Source organism: Schistocerca serialis, chromosome 1 (genome assembly GCF_023864345.2).
Source record: "Schistocerca serialis cubense isolate TAMUIC-IGC-003099 chromosome 1, iqSchSeri2.2, whole genome shotgun sequence".
NCBI classification, from domain to species: domain Eukaryota; kingdom Metazoa; phylum Arthropoda; class Insecta; order Orthoptera; family Acrididae; genus Schistocerca; species Schistocerca serialis.
In genome coordinates this window covers 736,571,481-736,587,170 of record NC_064638.1, presented here as the reverse complement: position 1 = coordinate 736,587,170, position 15,690 = coordinate 736,571,481, and the positions used below count along the sequence as shown (strand labels likewise).

Below are 15,690 nucleotides of genomic sequence, written 5' to 3'. Positions count from 1 at the left end.
TGATCTTCAGATAAGTTATTCCATGATAAGTTATTCCATGTGCAAGTATCAGGGAATGTGTATGGGTCTGCAATGTAACTGTTAAATAATTTAGTTAGATGTGAATGTGTTGAGAGCCAGAAATTTGCCATTTTATCTTTTCCAGGGGCTTTCCAATTGTGAGTAGATTTAATTGCTTGGGTGACTTCGTGTTGCAAAATTATCACTTCAGGCATTTGTGTTATCTTGTATGTATCTGTTTCTGCTTGTATCCATCGTGCATGCCTGTTATGTTGTACTGGGTTTGACCATATGGTGCTCCAGAAGTGTTCCATGTCTTATGTTTGGTGGGTTGCCTATTGTAATGTGTGTTTTATCTATTGTCTGATAAAATTTCTTTTGGTTTGTGTTGAATGTTTGGTTTGTTTTGAATGTTTGGTTTTGTTTCTTTCTATTTTCACTTTTTTTTGTCTGTTCTAAGTTGTTTGGCCAATGCTTGTAATTTCTGCTTCTTTTCATCTAATTGTTCTATCGCTTCTTGTTGTGAGATTTGACCTAAACTTTTTCGTTTTTTGTCTGGCATTTCATTTCTTATAAATTCTGTTAGCTGTCCGATGTCTTTTCTCAGTTTTTCTACTCTGATCTGTAGCCTGTGTTGCCATGCTGGTTTTGTGGGTTTCTTCTGTGTTTCCAGAATGAAATTTTCACTCTGCAGCGGAGTGTGCGCTGATAGGAAACTTCCTGGCAGATTAAAACTGTGCGCCCGAACGAGACTCGAACTCGGGACCTTTGCCTTTCGCGGGCAAGTGCTCTACCAACTCAGCTACCGAAGCACGACTCACGCCCGGTACTCACAGCTTTACTTCTGCCAGTATCTCGTCTCCTACCTTCCAATCTTTACAGAAGCTCTCCTGCGAACCTGCCAGGAAGTTTCATATCAGCACACACTCCGCTGCAGAGTGAAAATCTCATTCTGGAAACATCCCCCAGGCTGTGGCTAAGCCATGTCTCCGCAATATCCTTTCTTTCAGGAGTTCTAGTTCTGCAAGGTTCGCAGGAGAGCTTCTGTAAAGATTGGAAGGTAGGAGACGAGGTACTGGCAGAAGTAAAGCTGTGAGTACCGGGCATGAGTCGTGCTTCGGTAGCTCAGTTGGTAGAGCACTTGCCCGCGAAAGGCAAAGGTTCCGATTTCGAGTCTCGGTCGGGCACACAGTTTTAATCTGCCAGGAAGTTTCTTCTATGTGTTGATGGTTCTGATCTCTGCCTAGTGTGTATATTTAGTGTAGTGAGTGCTCCTATATAAACCAGTAGTTGTAACTCTTCCATAGTTGTGTTTTCATTTATTTTGTTGTGAATGATTGTGTTGATAGTTTTTATTGTTGTTTCGACTAGTGGGTTATTTGGCGGTCTATGCAAGAACGGTCTAATGTTTGTATTTGTCTCTGTATTCTATATATGTCAGCTGAAATTTTTCTTCTGTATCAAACGTGTGTTACTTCGAGTTCTATTTGTGCTTGCTCTGGTGGCTGTCTTAAGATTTCATTTTCCTCTGATTGTTTAATTGATGCGTGTTGTTCTTTGTTTGTTTCCTCTGGGATGTTTCAGTCCATTACTGTATTTTCTTCTTCTTCTTCTTCTTCTTCTTCTGATTGCACATTATTTTGTTCCAGTATTTGTTGTAATTGTTGTTTGATGTTTTCTAATTCTGACTGGGGTATCCTGTTATTTTTTATTATTACACGGATCTGATCAGCTAGTCGTTGTTCTGTTAAAAGTTTTAATTCTGGGTATCTGGTAATAAATGTTGTGTATACTTGTGATCTGTATCCAGTTGTGTTGGTTCCTAGGTTTGTTGCTTGGTAATAACAGAACATGAGGTGTCGATTAACTTCATCTGACCATCTCATCCTCTGTCTTTGTTTTCCTTCTAGGGTGGTTGCAGGAAGCATATCCCGCAAAACGCATCTATTTGGATTTAAATCATTTTCCAGTTGGCTAGCAGTGTCGTTACCATTGTGGGCGGGCATAGGGTTCAAGCGTCGTCCCCGACCATGACGGCGCTTGTCCGAGGCTTCTTTAGTTGTGTCCTGAACCAACTAATCACACTAAAAGGGGGAATAGCCGTATTAGTGGTTTGTTTTTTTGTCGCCTTTTACGACTGGCAGAACATACCGGAGGCCTATTCTTTTCCCGGGCCTCCATGGGGTTTATTATTATTATTATTATTATTATTATTATTATTATTATTATTATTATTATTATTATTATTATTATTATTATAAGAAGAAGAAGAAGAAGAAGAAGAAGAAGAAGAAGAAGGGCTATAAACCTCATTCGAAAAACCCGTATTCTTATGTTCAAAGAGAAAAGGCGAGCCTGAAAATAAAATACGGTATAATTAACAGTATCCCATGCTTTTAATACTTCTGAGAATTTATCAAGCCGACACGCCTTGAGAAAATCGCACTGAAAAATGGCCTCGAAATCAAAAAGAATATTAGGGTTAATCTAAAACCTCTACAACAAAAAATCCATACCAAGACAGACAAAAACCAGACACTACAACAGTGTCATAAAGCCAACAGTCCTTTAGGCAACCAAAATGCTGACAACAGAAAACGCGAACTTCAAGGAATCACAAGAGAAGAGAGGAAAATTTAAGCAAGACATACCAAGAACGGTTACAGGCTACAATCAGTCAAAATAATAGAAAAGTTTTCAAACATCGAAACTGACATTAAGAAAAGGAAATCCTTTTTTGATAAACAGACTACCAGGAAAAAAATGACAAAAAGGATAACAGACCATGTAACGTCCCTTAAGAATTCAACACCTTGATTGAACGAAATTAGAAAGGATGTCAAAAACGCAAATAAGACCAACCGACACTTTAGAAAGACAGCTTCCGACAAAATGCAGACGAATGGGAAGTTACATCAGAGCAGCCAGAACAAGAACAGTACAGACCAAAGTGGTAGTAAGAACAAACAAGCACTTTCAGGAAGAAAAACAGTTATGTGCTTAACTTCTACTGTTTATTGGAAAAGTTCGCTAATAATAATAATAATAATAATAATAATAATAATACTAACTTCAGTCATTACACAGAAACTAATGACACATACAACACAGAACAAAATTATAAATGAAGAACAAAGAGGCTGTTGCAAAGGAGCACGAGGATGTAAAGAGCAACTGATAATAGATGCAGAGGTGACATATCAAGCTAAAACTAAACAAAGGTCGCTACACCATGCATACATTGATTACCAAAAAGCTTTTTATAGTGTACCCCACTCGTGGTTACTACAAATATTGGAACTATACAAAGTAGATCCTAAATTGATACAGTTCCTAAACATAGTAATGAAAAATTGGAAAATCACACTTAATATCCAAACAAATTCAAATATCACCACATCACAGCCAATACAGTTTAAGCGTGGAATATACCAAGGAGACTCATTAAGTCCTTTCTGGTTCGGCCTTGCTCTGAACCCACTATCCAACATGCTAAATAATACAAATTATGGATACAATATTACTGGAACATACCCACACAATGATATAAATATGGCTTTTGAAACAGACAAATGTAAGAAAAATAGCATAGTCAAGGGAAAACACACTAAACAAGAAGATTACATATTGGATAACCACAGCGACTGCATAGAAGCGATGGAAAAAACAGATGCCTATAAATATCTAGGATACAGACAAAAAATAGGAATAGATAATACAAATATTAAAGAAGAACTAAAAGAAAAATATAGACAAAGGCTAACAAAAATACTGAAAACAGAATTGACAGCAAGAAACAAGACAAAACCTATAAATACTTATGCCATACCAATATTGACCTACTCATTTGGAGTAGTAAAATGGAGTAACACAGACCTAGAAGCACTCAATACACTTACACGATCACAATGCCACAAATGTAGAATACATCACATACATTCAGCAACTGAAAGATTCACATTAAGCAGAAAGGAAGGAGGAAGGGGATTTATCGACATAAAAAAACCTACATTATGGACAGGTTGACAATTTAAGAAAATTCTTTATAGAACGAGCAGAAACTAGCAAACTACACAAAGCAATCACTCATATAAATACATCGGCTACACCACTACAATTTCATAACCACTTCTACAACCCTTTAGATCACATAACATAAACAGATACGAAGAAAGTAAATTGGAAAAGAAAACCCTACATGGCAAGCACCCGTATCATCTAACACAGCCACACATCGATCAAGACGCATCCAACACATGGCTAAGAAAAGGCAATATATACAGTGAGACGGAAGGATTCATGACTGCAATACAGGATCAAACAATAAACACCAGATATTACAGCAAGCATATTATTAAAGATTCCAATACCACAACAGATAAATGCAGACTTTGCAAACAACAAATAGAAACAGTAGATCACATCACAAGCGGATGTACAATACTAGCAAATACAGAATACCCCAGAAGACATGACAATGTAGCAAAAATAATAAATCAACAGCTTGCCTTACAACATAAATTTATAAAACAACACGTTCCCACATACAAATATGCACCACAAAATGTACTGGAGAACTACGAATACATATTATACTGGATCAGAACCATTATAACAGATAAAAAAACACCACATAACAAACCTGACATCATACTCACCAATAAAAAGAAGAAATTAACACAACTAATCGAAATATCCATACCCAATACAACAAATATACAAAAGAAAACAGGAGAAAAAATTGAAAAATACATCCAACTGGCTGAGGAAGCGAAGGACGTGTGGCATCAGGATAAAGTTGACATTATACCAATTATACTGTCAACTACAGGAGTCATACCACACAATATCCAATAGTACATCAATGCAATACAGCTACATCCAAACTTATATATACAACTACAGAAATCTGTAATTATTGACACTTGTTCAATTACCCGTAAGTTCCTAAATGCAATGTAACATATACCGTACAGTTAAAAGGAAGTCACGGTTGATCAATTTCCGCGTCACCTTCCATTTTTAACCAGACATAACGTCTGAGACAAGAAAGAAATAATAATAATAATAATAATAATAATAATAGTGGCAGATATAAAAAGAATTTATAGGTGGGCAAAACAGGTTTTCCGACATAGGGAGCACTGAGGATAGGAAATTTAAGGAGACTGCACAAGCTAAGAATACTGGGAAACGAGGACGATCTGGTTGGAAAGAATGATGTACAGGGGTAACGACTGCGTACAGAGACAGTGGTAATCATTATTGCTGCTTTAGTACGTCCACTGTCTTCTGAAACTGGAGATTTTACTCAGTTCACTCACATAATGCGGGATGTTATTGTAGAGACGGGCTCCTAATAATGAAAAGGACTTCGAGAAAGTGGCTGAACGATCTAGTGGGCCAGAAATGATTTCGTTCTGATGGGAACGGGTTTTTCTGTCACGTTCACACAAGAGCGTTAAGAACGGGGAGAGAGGCGTGGCAGTGTTCGTTCATAAGACAGAGAGGACATGTGGTATGGAGATCTCTGCACTTGGATGCAGCAGCCAGGATAGCTGTGGATATGATGGTGAAATATGAGGAAAGAGTCGAACATCAGAGATATAGCGATCTCAATATAGGATGTTTATCTCTGTAACTGTTTAGGAGTTAAGAGAACTGTGTTGATCCACCAGATAGAATTTCGATAAAAATAATTTTAACAGGGAACAACAAGATTAAACTTTTTCCTAAGTGATCATTGCAAATGGCATTGTGTTTCCAGTACAAACAATTGACTAGTCTAACAATTGTTCAAAACTGTTGAGGTCATCGGTCCCTAACTTACGCACTACTTGAACCAACCTATGCAAATAACGCACCCATGCCCGAGGGAGGACTCGAACCTCCTGCGGGAGTGGACAAATCTAATGAAAACATATCTAGCAGCATACTGTGATTGACTTATCGACATTCCTCGCAGCAAGTGATTGAGTAGAACATTACGTAGTGTGTTAAATATCGCTCACATACTTGCCTGATTTTGCATTTTCACAGACTGCGAAAATTTCTTTATTACGGTAACGCTAAAGCCTGTTACACTCGTGATCAGTGGAAGAAATTAAATTGGCATGCTACCAACAGTTGCGTTCATCGTTCGAAGAACGCTCTGGTGAACTTCCAGCACATTTGTGGTAGATGAAGTTAGTGATCAGGACCGGCAAAGTGAGTTGGCGTCTAGGCGTTCAGTTCTGATCTGAAGGGCAGAAGACGCAGCCTCCACGAAACTCCTATCGCACACTTTAAACGGTCGCCGAGGTCTTTTGTATTCCGCTCGATAATGTTCTCGGCTGACTGGAATACAAATAACTGGCGTTTTAGGTCCTGCGCTCATTTACATAAAACTTCCCTTGGCGTCTGCCAGATATGTTAATGCACCGCCCAATTATGATGGCCTTTTTCTTCGTGAGTTTTTGAGCGTCGTGATCTGATGTATTGATCGCATCGTCCAACATTTTAGCTCCAGTAGAAACAAGAGAAGCACGAGTGGAAGATCTCGACGCAATAAAAGCTACTAAAGTTGAATTACGTTGAAGGATATCCAGTTTTCAGTCAGTTCCTACATGAGAGATTTCTTAAAATTTCCTCAGGTAACAGTGTAAGGCGTATACCAATAAACTTTAGCGCTTTATTCTTCTTCACGTACAGTATCATTTAGAAAGCAGCAAGAAGTGATTATACTACGTATCAAATAGGAATATAACATGTAACTAGTGCAAGGAAAGAGGAAAAATCCTTATGCAAACGTTCCAGGCAAACATGTTCAGAACCTTTTTATCAAACCGGATGAACTGGATGAAACAATCACAGAATTCGGAGAAAAATGGTATGGTTATCCAGATAATGTTCTGACTGGAAGAATAACCATATCGATCATTTAGACAAGATGAAGAAAGTATTCATTCCGTTCACAAAGACGTCGAAACGTATATCCAACGTCTCGCTTTCAAGAAGCCACCTTGCGGACTAGACTGGCCATTGCGTTAATCTACTAGGAAGAATTTTGATCTGCCGCCTGCACTGGAGCCATATTCGATTTCGAAGGATTGGTTTCTAGCTGAACAGTACTTTCACTATTTCAGTAATTTATGTCAGCAACGACCGTTTCATCTTCGCGGTATCATGACAATAACGTGTCCATGTTCATGTATATAATTGATGTTTATACGTTTGTAGCATCGACTTAGTAAGCGATGGCCGCACGATTTACCCATCGGCTGTTTGAGTCTCGTCCCGTCACTTACCACGCGTGTTTTCCTTAAAGCAGCCCAAGAACATGATCCATCGCTGTCTTAACTTTATCAAAAGCGTGATTTTCGAAAGCCGACCGGATTCCACCATCTTCGGTGGTTCGTTAGAGAAAACTACTGCTTTCACTTTCTCGGCTTAGCGTCTGTTCTCAATCTATTATTACATCCACGAAGACAGAACGTATCTAGTCCTCCCGAGAGCCATGTCTTCTGTAAGGGAGGCTCATGCGTTGCTGTGCACTATTTTTAGCAATACGCTTTATAGTCCGTCCCATTGGTAATTTTCGTGCGTGGTTTTCGACTCATCTAATCAATGTGGTCTTTGAAGCAAGATAAGTAATTATTACTATAATTAGTTTGGCATGAGCATCAAAAGACGTGGGGTACTGTAGCACAAGTTCGCTTGTGTGTGTTTTATATGGGACTGTAAAGTAAGCACGTATTGAACTAAATCCAAATACTAATAGCTTAAGAGGAGTACACACGTCCGTCTCAGGGTATTAAATAGTACCCGAAACAGTTGCGGAGATTCAACAATCCTAAAGCACAGATGAGGGCGTTCCAGAAGGTGGAGTTTTAGAAGATGGACGTACCGAGCTTCAGCAGTTTCATTTTATCTTTTTGTTTTGCTGTTTAGTCTATAATTATCCAGCAAAGGAAATCTATAGGATTGAGGGTCATGCAAATTAAATGTCCTACTGAAAACAAATGGAAAATCTAAGTTTGATGATATTTTGTACTATGGGGCGGAGCACAAGCTTTGATTAGGGAAGGAAATTGTCTGTGCCCTTTCAAGGGAACCATCCCTCCATTTGCCTCAAACGATTTAGGGAAATCACGGAAAACCTGAATCTGGATGGCAGGACATGGGTTTGAACAGAAGTCCGCCCGAACGCGACTCCAGCGTGTTAACCACTCGCTATCTCGCTCGGTTTGCCTTTGAGTAGAAACACTGCAGTAAGAGCAGATTTGAAGCAAAATATATACTCTCCGGGACGAGCGAATTCTGCGCGAAGGCTCTAGCTTTAATTTTCTGAAAAATTTAGAGCATGCGAGAAGATTTTAAACTTAAATATTCGTCATGTTTGTTACTTTCACAGTGCAGAAATCTATACGTCACGTACCTTAAACATCTGTTCTACTGAATTCTTTTTGTTTCTGTGCAGATTACATAAGAGAATTACAAAGGAATGATTGATCCGTTATTTCGGCGATCATCTTTTAAGGTATTGTATTTCACTAACAGCAACAGACTAATAAAATATTTATAAAAATGCAGAAACAAGAAAATGTTTATTATTATTATTATTATTATTATTATTATTATTATTATTATTATTTCTTTCTTTTCTCAGACGTTATGTCTGGTTAAAAATGGAAGGTGACGCGGACCTTGATCAAGCGTGACTTCCTTTTAACTGTACGGTATATGTTACATTGCATTTAGGAACTTTCGGGTAATTAAACAAGTGTCAATAATTACAGATTTCTGTAGTTCTATATATAAGTTTGGATGTAGCTGTATTGCATTGATGTACTATTGGATATTGTGTGGTATGACTCCTGTAACTGACAGTATAATTGGTATAATGTCGACATTATCCTAATGCCACATGTCCTTCACTTCCTCAGTCAGTTGGATGTATTTTTCAATTTTTTCTCCTGTTTTCTTTTGTATATTTGTTGTATTGGGTATGGATATTTGGATTAGTTTTGTTAATTTCTTCTTTTTATTGGTGAGTATGATGTCAGGTTTGTTATGTGGTGTTTTTTTATCTGTTATAATGGTTCTGATCCAGTATAATATGTATTCGTAGTTCTCCAGTACATTTTGTGGTGCATACTTGTGTGTGGGAACATGTTTTATAAGTTTATGTTGTAAGGCAAGCTGTTGATTTATTATTTTTGCTACATTGTCATGTCTTCTGGGGTATTCTGTATTTGCTAGTATTGTACAGCCGCTTGTGATGTGATCTACTGTTTCTATTTGTTGTTTGCAAAGTCTGCATTTATCTGTTGTGGCATTGGGATCTTTAATAATATGCTTCTTGTAGTATCTGGTGTTTATTGTTTGATCCTGTATTGCAATCACGAATCCTTATGTCTCAATGTGTATATAGCCTTTTCTTAGCCACGTGTTGGATGCGTCTTGATCGATGTGTGGCTGTGTTAGATGATACGGGTGCTTGCCATGTAGTGTTTTCTTTTCCAATTTACTTTCTTCGTATCTGTTTATGTTATGTGATCTAAAGGGTTGTAGAAGTGGTTATGAAATTGCAGCGGTGTAGCCGATGTATATATATGAGTGATTGCTTTGTGTAGTTTGCTAGTTTCTGCTCGTTCTATAAAGAATTTTCTTAAATTTTCTACCTGTCCATAATGTAGGTTTTTATGTCGATAAATCCCCTTCCTCCTTTTCTGCTTAATGTGAATCTTTCAGTTGCTGAATGAATGTGATGTATTCTATATTTGTGGCATTGTGATCGTGTAAGAATATTGAGTGCTTCTAGGTCTGTGTTACTCCATTTCACTACTCCAAATGAGTAGGTCAATATTGTATAGCGTAAGTATTTATAGCTTTTGTCTTGTTTCTTGCTGTCAATTCTGTTTTCAGTATTTTTGTTAGTCTTTGTCTATATTTTTCTTTTAGTTCTTCTTTAATATTTGTATTATCTATTCCTATTTTTTGTCTGTATCCTAGATATTTATAGGCATCTGTTTTTTCCATCGCTTCTATGCAGTCGCTGTGGTTATCCAATATGTAGTCTTCTTGTTTAGTGTGTTTTCCCTTGACTATGCTATTTTTCTTACATTTGTCTGTTCCAAAAGCCATATTTATATCATTGCTAAATACTTCTGTTAACTTTAGTAATTGGTTGAGTTGTTGATTTGTTGCTGCCAGTAGTTTTAGATCATCCATGTATAGCAAAGTGTGATTTTGTGTGGGTATGTTCCAGTAATATTGTATCCATAATTTGTATTATTTAGCATGTTGGATAGTGGGTTCAGAGCAAGGCAGAACCAGAAAGGACTTAATGAGTCTCCTTGGTATATTCCACGCTTAAACTGTATTGGCTGTGATGTGGTGATATTTGAATTTGTTTGGATATTAAGTGTGGTTTTCCAATTTTTCATTACTATGTTTAGGAACTGTATCAATTTAGGATCTACTTTGTATATTTCCAATATTTGTAGTAACCCTTAGTGGGGTACACTATCGAAATCTTTTTGGTAATCAATGTATGCATAGTGTAGCGACCTTTGCTTAGTTTTAGCTTGATATGTCACCTCTGCATCTGTTATCAGTTGCTCTTTACATCCTCTTGCTCCTTTGCAACAGCCTTTTTGTTCTTCATTTATAATTTTGTTCTGTGTTGTATGTGTCATTAATTTCTGTGTAATGACTGAAGTTAATATTTAGTATATTGTTGGTAGGCATGTTATGGGGCGATATTTAGCTGGGTTTTCTGTGTCTGCTTGATCTTTAGGTTTCAGATAAGTTATTCCATGTGCAAGTATCAGGGAATGTGTATGGGTCTGCAATGTAACTGTTAAATAATTTAGTTAGATTTGAATGTGTTGAGAGCCAGAAATTTGCCATTTTATCTTTTCCAGGGGCTTTCCAATTGTGAGTAGAATTAATTGCTTGGGTGACCATGTTGCAAAATTATCACTTCAGGCATTTGTGTTATCATCTTGTATGTATCTGTTTCTGCTTGTATCCATCGTGCATGCCTGTTATGTTGTACTGGGTTTGACCATATGTTGCTCCAGAAGTGTTCCATGTCTTATGTTTGGTGGATTGCCTATTGTAATGTGTGTTTTATCTATTGTCTGATAAAATTTCTTTTGGTTTGTGTTGAATGTTTGATTTGTTTTGAATGTTTGGTTTTGTTTCTTTCTATTTTCACTTTTTTTGTCTGTTCTAAGTTGTTTGGCCAATGCTTGTAATTTCTGCTTCTTTTCATCTAATTGTTCTATCGCTTCTTGTTGTGAGATTTGACCTAAACTTTTTCGTTTTTTGTCTGGCATTTCATTTCTTATAAATTGTGTTAGCTGTCCGATGTCTTTTCTCAGTTTTTGTATTTTGATCTGTAGCCTGTGTTGCCATGCAGGTTTTGTGGGTTTCTTCTGTGTGTTGGTTGGTTCTGATCTCTGCCTAGTGTGTATATTTAGTGTAGTGAGTGCTCCTATATAAACCAGTAGGTGTAACTCTTCCATAGTTGTATGATTGTGTTGATAGTTGTTATTGTTGTTTTGACTTGTGGGTTATTTGGTGGTCTATGCAAGAATGGTAGAATGTCTGTATTTGTGTCTCTGTACTTTCAATTTTTGACCAGACATAACGTCTAAGAAAAGAAAGAATAACAATAATAATAATAATAGACGTGCTTAAAACTGCTCCAGCGGGGAAGTACTTTTCGTTAGTTCTGGGGCTTTGCCAATTGTCGAGCCATCTAGGGACCACTCAGAACAGATGAGCGTTAGAAAAGGAGCGCCTGGACAGGAGAAAGCCGTCATCCAGCAACTTAGTCCAGAGGGCAGCATAAAATGTGTAGCAACGCCACTGGACCGCTTTACAGAATAGCACAGCACCGCCATGCTGGCTGTTGGGTATCTCTTTCGCTTTAGTCCAACGTTACTTTTATGAAATTTAAATCAATTATTAGTAGAACGTGTTTTGTAAGCTTCTAGTTGCGAGTAAATGTGTAAATAGATACACAAATGAAATCATGTTTCCTACCTGAATCCAGATTTTTTTCTTTGTTTTTTGAAGTGTCTAATGGTGTGCTATGAATGTCTCAAAGAAGCGGTAGTTCGGTTATTAAGCTATGGATTTTTAAAATAGTTGTTTCTACTTCCTCTTTATGTGGTTAGGGAAACCATAAAGGATGTACATCGATCTTGTTTAGCCCTGACAAGAAATTCTATCCTTCCCGAATGAGATAACAGTTTAGTAGCTTTACCGAACACACTCCTCTCCAATGACTCAACAGATGTAGCAGCTTGTGGCGCGCATGTGTACCTTCGAAAGTAAAGTAGCTACGGGTATGACGTAGCTTTCGCCTTGGCCGCTTTGGAAGATTTCATTGCCTACGTCTCCGAATCCCCTAGAGCAACGTAAAATTTAATTCCATCTTATTTTTGTACTGCTTGTTTTCAATATGACTGAGCACTATGGGACATAACTTCTGAGGTCATCAGTCCCCTAGAACTTAAAACTACTTAAACCTAGCTAACCTAAGGACATCACGCACATCCATGCCCGCGGGCATGATTCGAACCTGCGACCGTAGCGGTCTGCTTATTTTCGATTACATTTTAAAATGTTTGTGTTTTACTGTTAAGTGGACCACAGAAATACGGCAACAGATCGCACGATAATACGTCAGTGTCCTCAACACTTGTGCTCGTGAACACGACATGTTGACATGTGAGAAAATGTTGTCTGTCAGACTGAAAATTTTTCTGATGAGGCACACTCGTATGCTAAGCACGTATGTGCGATAATAATGGAAATCATGTTTATTTGGAGTCTCTTAATTAAGCCACGCTCATTAAATAGGTTCCATACTTATTCAACAACTCCGCAGTTGCAATATGTACGCGGGGAAACTCTCAGCTTCATCTTACTCGTGTTCTCTGCATTTTGGAGGTCGGCTGGGGTGCTACCTCCCCACACTGAGCACTGACATGGCTTACGCTGTCACCAGCTCTCACCTCGCGCCTTCCACTTCGTTACGTCTTAGAAGTTTCTGTCTCCGTTTCTGTGCAGCTGCCGATTAGTCATTTCTGGATCAATGACAAGCATAACTTTAAGAATTGTCACAAGGGGTCAGTTAGTGCTATTTTGCGCTCCTGTACAAAGTCATTACAGACATCTGTTCGTATCATCTTTCGTAAGTCGAAAACTGTATTTTGCATGGGCAGTTATCGTCGCCTATTTCTTGGCAACTGTTAAGAATACACCATTCATTTCTCATACTTATACATTTCTCAACTTATGTCATCTTGGCTTTTGGAGCAGTCGGTGGTACAGTTCCTGAAAGTTAAGAAAAGTTAAGATTTAACGCCCATCGAGGATTGCGTCAGTTCGGATTGTAGAAGTTGAGACACTGGCCATTGGAAATAAATCATCTCGCCATTCGCCTTAGGTAATTTAGGGAAACTACAGTAAATCTGACCGTACAGAGATCGGAAGCCCGCTCCTCTCAAATGCAAGTGCGTTATTTTCTGTGCCACTTTCCGTGAGTTGATATGTTTTAAAGCAAAGGCAGCCGTGCCAAATGGCTAGACGAGAGACTGGAGCAGGAGGGGAGAGGTGTGTCGCAAGCGCAAAGGGCGAACACCGTCACGACACGGCGAGAGCGGGATGGGCGGGGAAACCTCCGCAGATGGCTGAAACAGCTTCTCTGGACTTCTGCCTTTCTATGGTTACAATAAGGGTAATGTCACCAGTGAATACCTCAGAAGGGACTATTCTAAATGACAAAGAAGCAGCAAGTAGGGAACTTGTAGGCGTGGCTGTTAGTACTAGTTGTTGGCGCACAATACATTCCGAATTGAGTTGAGACTTGGCGCTGTCTAGGCATGCTTCTGTCTCAGCTGTACACAAATTAGTAGATGATTGTTGGACACTGCCTATGACTAACGATTATAATGTGAATGGAAAAGAAAAAGACCTAGACTCTTTCGACGTGCCGGCCGAAGTGGCCGTGCGGTTAAAGGCGCTGCAGTCTGGAACCGCAAGACCGCTACGGTCGCAGGTTCGAATCCTGCCTCGGGCATGGATGTTTGTGATGTCCTTAGGTTAGTTAGGTTTAACTAGTTCTAAGTTCTAGGGGACTAATGACCTCAGCAGTTGAGTCCCATAGTGCTCAGAGCCATTTGAACCATTTTTTTCTTTCGACGTTTGGTATAACGACTGTATTGAGTTGTGGAAGCTATTGTCACTAAAGGGACGCTTTGTTACGCCCTTTTAAATTCGTAGACTGGGAGGATGACTGGAATCTAAAAGTTTGGAAAATAAGTTGGAATAACGTGAAATTTATTTAGTGTCTCTGCAAAGAAGATGCCAGCGTACCATCTTCTTGTCAGTGTACTTGGGTAAGTTCGCTAATCGGTAAGTAGGGTAACGGTTACCGACAATTGGGTTGGTGTGACTAGGAATGACGCAGTTTTCTTTTTATTCGTGCTGTAACTACCTCTAAGTAGTCTGGCATCTGTTCTGATAGGTTGCGAACTGCCTAAAATTTACTGATAATGGTGGCAATATGCTCAAAACCATCTGAGATCTGACTTTCCTGTCCAAACAGCAAAAATCATTGTAGCCGAGGGGAAATATCTGACCTATAAAGTTACAAAAAGAAATTTTAATGGATAAAAATTTCTATCCGTTGGAATCAATTCAGTTCTTCGAGATACAAACTGTCTCTGTGGTGTTGCTAGTGGTTATAAATGGAAAAAAAATTCGTGATCGGAGTCTGAAGAAAGAGATAAACAAGAGACCCATGTGCTGTTCGGGTAGATCTGCAGGCTTCTCTCTTTTAGGTGAAAGCCCACACCTTACACAATAGCATATTGCACTTGTTTCATTGTTTACTTAAACAACGTAGTGCAACTGCTCCAACAGCAAATTTGATATGATTATACTCCTCTTCTACAATATATTAGAAGAAACTGATAACACTTTATTTTGGAAAGCTTTCTTTCGATGAGGTATCTTGTCAAAGAGAAACACCGCGACAATATCAAAATTGGAAACAGATTTGAGTAGGAGAGCTATGTTAGTTTTGTTTAACACTACCCAAGCTTTCTTACAATAGTACATCATCATTGCACGAGAACCAAGTTGTCGGACGTCTGTCTTAGTTTGAGCTTGTTCAGAACTATTTCCTTCTCCTTACTTGTCACAGTGCCAACGGCCCTGCCGCAGTGGCTACACCGGTTCCCGTGAGATCACCGAAGTTAAGCGTTGTCGGGCTTGGTCGGCACTTGGATGGGTGACCATCCAGGCCGCCATGCGCTGTTGCCATTTTTCGGGGTGCACTCAGCCTCGTGATGCCAATCGAGGAGCTACTCGACCGAACAGTAGCGGCTTCGGTCAAGAATACCATCTTACGACTGGGGGAATGGTGTGCTGACCCCACGCCCCTCCTATCCGCAACCTCCACCGAGGATGACACGGCGGTCGGATGGTCCCGGTGGCTACTCGTGGCCTGAAGACGGAGTGTTTTTTTTTATTTGTCACAGTAAAAGGCGCGACATCTAAGCAAAACACATGGGGGTTAGTAAAATTATTTCACATTGCTAGAAGCATTTCTGGTTGTCCAGCGGAACTGATTTTTTCCTTTTTCTGCACAACATTAGAATGACTGGGCAGTAGAGGCAATACTAG

General features: G+C 38.9%; 1 protein-coding gene across 2 annotated transcripts in view; it reads right to left on the bottom strand.

Moving 5' to 3' along the window:
* Positions 1-15,690, bottom strand: part of LOC126481668 (uncharacterized) — a 462,622-nt gene that overhangs the window by 393,728 nt on the left and 53,204 nt on the right. The window lies entirely within an intron of this gene.